Raw genomic sequence first — 9,433 nt, 5'->3', positions numbered from 1 at the left:
AACCACAGAATAGAGAGACAGGAAGAGAAAAATCACAAAGCTTCTTTTATTGATTTTCAGTCTGAGACACCTAAGGAAGCTTGCTCTTCCTCCTTAACTCACAAGCAGAGTGTAAAGAGTGATGCTGTGATTAAATGTATCTATGAGTTTAGAGAAGTATATGTTAAGCAATGCAACATAAGCATATAACCAATATAATTGTGCTTCTTATGATGGATGCACACTGTGCGATTTTTAATAGTCCTTAGTGATTGTTGCTTGTCATACTCTACAAACATGATCCAAATTCTATAGGGATCTCAGATTATGTAAGATCTCACTTGTCATATGTCAGACTGTACAACAGTGAAAAACTGACACAAGAAAAAGACTCGTCCGAAGTTTCAGCGATCAGTGACACAGTATGTTTAGACCCACATTCTCTCACTAATTGTAGCTAGCAGCAAACAAAACAGTCTGTAACGTTAATTTTGTTTATGACATGCCTTAATAAGAAAAACATCATACAAACACAAAGCATTCCTACTGGTTCTTGGTTACACGGTTTTCACAGGAGTAGTCACACTGCGGGAAAGAATCTGAAATCTTCTGACACTGCTAGAATTTAATGGGAGGATTGCAAAATGATTGCAACCGGTGTACATGTCAAACTAGCTATCAAAGACTACAGATTTTAGCCTCAGATTATAGACATTCTTTAGGATTTACAAAATTGTCTCAGACGAATAAATCAGTGTAAAATCTCCTGGCTTTAGTCACATGTTGATGACATTTTAATACAGATATGCAGTATAGTGATTATTGCAGATTTTCTTCCAGGTAAACACTGAAAGATAGCATGGCAGGGTTAACAGCTCAGCTTGTGCTAGGGATACATTTGCATTTTTTGTGATTCATGCTAAGAATATAAAATAAATTAGTACACTTTAAATGCATTGTAAGTTAATGAAAATAGTATGTTATATGCTCCTTGTTGTAAGTCAGTTTAGCATATTTCATTTTGTACCAGATTTATTTCTTTTTCATATTTCATAATGATGACAATTAAATATGCATTCATAACTTATTTTCACAAAGAATACGTTCTACTCCATTTTTTGGTTTCACAGATAATGTTTAATGTTGTTTAGTTAATTTTTGTTAGATTTCTTTATAATAGTATAATATAATGTTATTCCCCCTCCCATCTCTCTCTGTCTCTCTTCAACATAGAGTCACATTCTATGTTGATTGCATTTTTAGTTTGTCTGATTTTTTCGCAGCTAAATTATGTATGTTGCGGAGTGCAGCAATTTATCTCAGTACTGTACATGGAAAAAAATGCACATAATATAGGACAAAAAAGTAGAGCAATATTTTGTACAGGCCTTGTACATACTGTACACGTAGCTATCAATTCTAGAGGTTATTTGCATGCATTCCCTCATATGAGGAATTTATAAAAAAGCTGCTTTGTGAGTATAGCTTTACAAAACAATTAGAAAATGTTAAATTGTCCCTAGAGCATATAAAAAGAACATGCATCTAACTATCCTTTATACACATTGTGTTGGTACTGTTAAGTTGTAAGAAACAACAAATGATTAGAATGTTTTTTATTTTATAAATATCTACGCACAGAGTCCAATTAAAATGGTAAATATATAAATTATGGAAATAGAAGCATTATCTACAATGTGATGTGGTTATATATTTATTTTAGCCTGCTCTTTTTTTTAACAGCTTTTGCATCCTGTTCTACTTATGTGCCTTTCACCACTTCTAGAGTCAGATCTACATAATACAGTCTGTTAGTCATATTGTGTTATCAGCCATCTAATCCAGCCATTAAGGTTGCAAGCCACTGTGTGCACTCTTAGTGCCGGTCTCAAGCCCGGATAAATGTAGAGGGTTGCGTTAGGAAGGGCATCCAGCGTAAAACATGTGCCAAATCAAAGTTGCGGATCACAAGTATCACAAGCCACAGGTATTGCTAGCCGACAAAATACTGGGTGGAAATTGGACTGCTGTTGGCCAAAGGAGGGGAAGGAGTGGGAGAATACATCTACAAAGACAACAGGGAAAGGTGAAGTGTAGGGAGTGGAGGTTAGGGTTGGTACTTTAAATGTTGGTACTATGACACACTGGTGAAAGGAAAGAGGTAGCTATTATGATGGAGCAGAGAAAGGTAGATATGTTGTGTGTTCAGGAGACCAAGTGAAAAGGAATTAAGGCTTTAAACATTGGTGGTGGGTTTAAACTGTTCTATCACAGTGTGAATGGAAAAAGAAATGGTGTATGGTTAAGTCTAAGGAAAAGTACAATAAGAGTGTAGTGGAGAAGGAGGAAGAGTACAATAAGTGTGTAGTGGAGGTGAAGAGAGTTTCTGATAGGGTAATCAACATGTAGCTGGAAGTTGTGAGATGGAGGAGAATAACAAATTCTGAAGTGAGTTAAATGAATGGTGGAGAGTGTACCTAGGAAAGAAAGTTTGGTAAATCGAGCAGATTTCGAGAGGCATGTTGGTGAAGGGAACAGAGGTGATGAGGTGATGGGTAGGTATGGCCTTAAGGAGAGGAATGTGAAAGGGCAGATGGTGGTAGATTTTGCTAAAAGGATGGAAATGGCAGTGGGAAATACAAATTTTAAGAAGAAGGAGGAGCATAGGGTGACGTAAAAGAGTAAAGGAAGTGCAGGAGATGCAACCTGAAGGAGATTGGAGACTGTAAGGTGTTGGCAGGGAAAGGTGTAGCAAGACAGCATCGAATGGTTGTCTGTAGGATGGCTTTGGAGCTGAAGGAGAAGAGAAGGGGAGTGAGGACTGAAAAATGAATAAGATGGTGTACACTAAAGGAGGAAGACTGCAGTGTGAGGTTCAGGAAAGAGATCAGACAGGGGCTCTGTGGTGGTGAAGAGGTGATGGATGATTGGGCAACTACTGCAGAAGTGAAACGGGAAACTTCTAGGTAAGAACTTATACTCTATATCTATATACTCTATATCTATACTTCTCCATCAACATTCTCAAAGCATAGATTGAATCTGTAGTGTGGACGCATCAAACCATGCAACAGTATGGTTCTCTCAGTCTGGCTTCCACTACTCTTTCCCATAACTGCATAGTTTAACTGATCAACTTTATCCCTTTATCCCTCTTCACCTGCTGCCGCATCTCCTTGTATACCTGCTTACTTTTTTTCATCTCTCTGCCAATCCCAATTTTGTTTCGCTAAACTCTTTCTCATTATGCTTCCTCATGCCAACACCACATCTCTTTGTCTTCTTTTCTCTTACAAGATGTCACACCAAGGTCAGAAGGAGTTGCATTGTGTGTTTGTGGATCTAGAGAAAGTGTATGACAGGGTGCCAAGAGAAAAGTTGTGGTATTAAATGAGGAAGTCAGAGGAAGCTTCAGAGAAGTACTAGTAACACGTTACTGTAACCCAGTTACTTTTGACAGTAACTAATACTGTAACTTTTAATAAATTAACTCCATTACCGTTACCGTATGGTGCGTTGTCTGTTACTTTTTTTAATTAATTCATTTTGGCTGAAGTGTAGCCTACAGCCTAACCTGTTTACAGCAGCGACACATTGTAGGATTGGTGGATGCCAACCATTGTAAACACGAAGAAGACGCATATTCAAGTATGTGCGGCAGTAATGGTGAGTCAAGGCGAGAGCAAGACGAGTTTCTCAAAGTGGAAATATGCTCATTATTTCACTTCAGTTGAGCATAAAGACAAAAACGTTTTATTCAAATGTAAGCTGTGTCTTTCTGGTTCGAAGGTCATATCTACTGCGATAAACAGCAATTCCTATCTATCGAAGCACCTCCAGAAACTACATGCCTCGACGAAGCTAGAAGCTAAGCCGGTGTTCTGTTCTACATTGTTGATAGTTTTCATACTTAAGCTGTGAAAAGAAGATTTTTAAGGGCTCAACACAACAGCTTTTATGATGCATAAGCCACTTTTGTTTTTGATTCTGAATATATTATTCAGCTTGTTTTGTTATTTATTTCAGAAGTCCTTATGATATATTCAGTTACTTTTTGAATTAAGTAACTAGTAACTGTAACTAGTTACTATTTCTTAGTAACTAGTAACAACACTGCAGAGCAGTATGCGAGGGTGGTTCAGGACATGTATGAGGACAGTGTGACAGCAATGAAGTGTGCAGTAGGAATGACAGAATGGTTCAAGGTGGAGGTGGGACTGCATCAAGAGCCCTTTCCTCTTTGCATGGTGATGGACAGGTTGACAGATGAGATCAGACAAAAGTCTCTATGGACTATGATGTTAGTGGACGATATTGTGATTTGTAGTGAGAGTGAGCAGCAGGTTGAGAAGAGGAGTGGGTGGAGAAGGGTTAATTTGTAATAGAAGGGTATCTGCAAGAGTTAAAAGGAAGGTTTATAGGACTGAGATGAAACCTGCTATGTTGTATGGTTTAGAGACAGTGGCAGTGACGAAAAGACAGGAGGTGGAGCTGAAGGTAGCAGAGCTGAAGATTCTGAGATTTTCATTGGGAGTGACGATGATGGACAGGATTAGGAACAAGTTTATTAGAGGGGCAGCTCATGTAGGACATTTAAGAGTCAAGAGGAAAAAGAGGAAGGACAAGGGAGAGGTTTAAGGATGTGGTAAGGGAGAACATGCAGGTAGTTGGTTTGAAAGAGTAGATGTTTCATAAAGAACATATCCAACAGATAAATATTCAATGAACTCTGACAAAATCTTGCAGTGAGTTATTGTTGTAATAAAAAACCTGGTGTTACACTGGGTAGCTTTTAAAATCTTAATTTCCCTCCAATGTCTTAAAAATGTTCTTGTCTTGGCTCCTGATAAGAGATAAACGTTGAAGAAATTTTAAAATGTTGAGCGAAGGGACAGACACTTCTTTGTGAATGTTCTCAATCTGAGAGAGTCTCAATCAGCCTAACTGCACTGCAGAATAAATGACGATGCACTTGATACATTTACATTTAGATGAAATAAACGAATAAGTAAAGCCCAGAGGACACATAAATCGTTTTTAGAGCTAGAGTGCTCTTGCAGAATCAAATGGAGTAAGACGTGTAAGAGGTTGCTTTTTTTGGCATATCAACTAAAGCGAATGCTGTTTAATATTTATGTATTTATTAATATTAATAAACATGGCTGCATTTCAGATTTAACAACAATAATGATAGAAAAAAAACACTTCCATAATATTCCACTCTATATTTTGACTTGTGGCTTACAGCAAAGAATGCTGCTGATTTAATGAATTTATTAGAGCATATAAAAGAACAGCGTCAGTATGAAGGTAATGTAGTGTAATGTATAAAGCCATCAATTATCAGCCACAGCAAAACACACTATATGGACAAAAATTTGTGAACACCTAAATATAAGATTTGTATGTGATGTTTGAAAATTCCATTTAAATATTGGTCCCCATTTTATATTTTAAAACCTCCACTCTATTTGGGAGATGTTCCACTAGATTTCAAAGTATGCTTAAGGAGATGTGTGCTCATTAAGCTGCAAAGGTTTTTGTTCAGAAGTTAGTAAATTTAATGAACAGTACTGTTTACAACAATTGTTCTTTAGGAATACAAAGGTGTTTTTCATGGCAATTATTGCATTTGATCGTTATCTACATACAGTATAAATTGATGATATTTTTTTAGTTAGTTTGAAAGACTTTTGCCTCTGTTTTTTATATTTTACTATACCAGACGAAATATCATGATAATAACATGTAGAGATTCAGCCAATATAGGAAAAAGAAACGTGGCTGGGAAAAAATACATGCTGCATAAAGTCTTATCTTTATTTAAATAAACGGGCAAAATGCAAATGCTATTTCTCCAAAAACTGAGGTTTACTTTTTTTGGGGGAAAAAAAAATACATACAATCAATTTGACAGGATCTTAATCAGTGTACATTGTGGAGATGCATAACTAATCACAGTTGCGGTCACAGCCTCTACAGCCATACAAACTCCTCTTAGGCCTGGGCATCCCCAAAACTGTTCAGTTTGCTGACACCAAACAGTAAAAATAAGAAGTTTACAGCAGAAAAGCAGAACATAGTTATTTATTACCGACAAAATCAGTGAGCAGTATACACACTTGCTTTTTGCCCCTTTTGTTAATAACAAACTTGGAGCAAACAATTAAACCAAAGCTTTTTTTTTTTTTGGCAAGAATTTACACTGATGTTAGCCCCAAGTGTACTCTTGTATAAAATGAATAAATCTCCTTCTTGTTTTTAGTATTGTATTGTCTTACAGTCTCTTGACTTGGTGTTACATTGTATATTGAATACTTTCATGAGTCCTGCTAACTGCAGTAAAATTATTTAAAGCTTTACTGAAAATTGAAAACAGATACACTAAAGTAAGTAAGTAGATTTCTTATAATTCTTGCCATGCTACACATTCTTTTAAAATGAGGATGCTGTAAGGTAGTTGTTGTTGCAAACAGAATGTAATTTTCCACCCCCTTAGGAGAGAATTACTATGCTTCATTATCTCCATTATCAGCTTCTGCTATATTTAGCCATACTACTTCTATCAGGAATTCAGATGATTCACATGTTTGGAAGAATTATTATGTAGCCAGAAAAATTAGGATTGTAGCACAAAGTTTAAAATTAAATAATCTTATAATAATCTATTATATAATCAATATCTAATCAATGTAGCGATTACTTCATTAAAATTAGTTAATAACAATCAGTGTTATATCCCAACTGGAGGGATTATGGTCAAGAGTAAAAATTAGAGACAATAAAATACTGAGGCTGATATGGATATGTGCATGTGCAATTTGAATACTGGAAGGGGTTTGAGAGTGGCTCTAGAATGTAATACAAACATAAAATATGGCATTTGATTTGAATGGCACTCTGGATGTATGCCATATTATACTGCCCCCTCTCAGAGCATAAGCATTGTGTCTTATGTCAAAGGCCCCTTTACACAACAGCTTCCAAGAACTTCTCCCAGAACACAACACAGCATACAAATATGGCTGCCAGAGACTTTACTTCCCAGACTCTGGATTTTCCACATCTGTTCCACTTATCACTCTTATCTGTAAGTAATTGCTCACAGTAGACCTGAACGATACATATTTTATGTATCCATCCCTTCTTCTCACAGGAAGTTTCTGTTTTTGGGGCCGAAGATTACCAATATCGGGTCCTGTGGATGTGGCCCTGGTCCCTTTGAGACTTCAGAGCATCCGCATCTTAAGCTATATCAATGATTGGTTGATTTGAGCTTAATCATAGCACTTAGCATTCTGGCATCAAGATGTCATTCTCGCTCACATGAAGAAACCCTAACTATACATCATTCTAAAGGTCTAAGCCTCAAGCAGCAATTTTAGATCACTGTTTTTTAATGAAAAACTATGGTGGCCGAGAAGTGCAAAACACATTAACAAATCTGAAAACAAACTAACAAATGCAAAAACAAAATAACAAATCCAAAAACAAAATAACAAATCCAAAAGCAAAATAACAAATCCGAAAACAAAATTACAAATGCAAAAACGTATAAAATCTTATAACTTTGTTTCTTGTACATGTGTAAAGTTCTCCGTTTACTTTAAACTATTTTTTATTTTGATTAGTGCACCTTTAAATATAAGAAAATAACAGAAGTAAACATTGGCAAGCAAAGAGAAAATGGAATTAATTCAAAGCTACTTTGAGGAAGGACATTCATATGCAGTGATGTTGGAGATGCTGGCAGTAGATGATGACATAAAGTTTAGTTTGCACACTTTTAAACATACGTTATAACTTTCTCCAGCCACAGACTGTTGTACTTCAGACGCTTTATGGTCAAAGGTTCCCCATCTAAGAAATTTCACTGTAAAGGATTTTGAACTATCTTTGGACTTGTAATGAACTATAAGGAAGACGACTTTCTTGTAAACAATATACTTCTAATAGGAAAATTTTATATACACAAATCAAAATACCTGAAAGTGAAACCATTTTATAATGCGTTTATTTATTTTACAAAAGCCCTTAAAGTGATTAAAAAGAAAAATGCAATGATTTTTTCTGTCCTTTATAGAAAAATGTGATTTACAGAATAAACCATAGCCTTGTTTATTTTTATCCTTTTTTATTTAATTTGTATTATTATTATTATTATTATTATTATTATTATTATTATTATTATAATTATTATTATTGTTATAAATGTTATTAATTTTTTTCCCTCTTTCCCCTAAATATGTGTGTATATTTGTATTTTCATGCACCTGTTCTGTGTATTGTAATGTAAATTGTACTTGTTTTTGCCACGTTGTTTGTATATGGCTAATTGCTTAAAAAAATAAATAAATAAAAATAATAATAATAATAATAAAATAAAAAAAATGACTGTTGTACTTCCTGTATATCTTGACTGACAGGTGTCTTGTCCAATGATCAGTAAGTGTTCCATTCACAAACTTTACCTACCTTTACCGGTTTGTCTGAATTGTCGTTGTGTTTTTGGATTTGTTATTTTGTTTTAGGATTTGTTATTTTGATTATCGGATTTGTTATTTTGCTTTCAGATTTGTTATTTTGTTTTTGCATTTGTTATTTTGTTTTTGGATTTGTTAGTGTTTTGTAATTTGTTCATTTGGGGTTTTTTTTTATTTGTTAATGTGTTTTGCACTTCTCAAAAAAAAAAACTTATAAAAAATGTATCTGCTGAATGTGTGTAAGCAGTACAAACAAACAACATAAAAAATGCAGTACTTACACATTTCTTGTAATAAAGAGTCACAAACACATCCACTGCTGCAAATCCTGGTTTATTTGGAAAGATATCGCTCCACTAAACAACATGCTATTTAGATGGTTATTCTTTTGTTTACATCATAGTACACGGTTGGTGTATTGTTTGTGAATATTTCTGAATAACTTTTTCATAAAAAACAACATCTTGGTGGTGAAAAAACAAATATGCCTGGTATAATATAATGTTACAAAACAAATAAGACCACACACATAAAATATACAAATAAATAAAAAATACAGTAAAAGTGGCGGAATCTCTGGCTTTAATCTACACTCTATAAGCAGGTGTCGAAGTTTTTATAATGCACCACCTATCATATAAAACCTTTTATTTCCAGCCACTAGCATTATGGAAACCAAATGATTGATGGAAAATGTAGCCAATGAGTGCAGGGTTCTAATGATACATGGGAGGATTTTATTCCCCACGTGGATGAGTCTTAGTTTTATTACACTTTACAAACTATTAATGGTCAAAACAGCACACGTACACAGTGATTAACCAGGAAATGGATGTAGCTCTCGGTTCTGCTCAAACATCTACTTTTAGCTCATGCTAAGTGGGCTTTGTTAACAAAAAAAAAACTGTAGTTCATCATATATAACATTCTATAACTTATTATCTTTTTAAACAATATCAACTTTGAATAAT

This window comes from Silurus meridionalis, chromosome 14 (genome assembly GCF_014805685.1).
Source record: "Silurus meridionalis isolate SWU-2019-XX chromosome 14, ASM1480568v1, whole genome shotgun sequence".
Classification (NCBI taxonomy): Eukaryota; Metazoa; Chordata; class Actinopteri; order Siluriformes; family Siluridae; genus Silurus; species Silurus meridionalis.
This window is presented reverse-complemented; position numbering follows the sequence as displayed.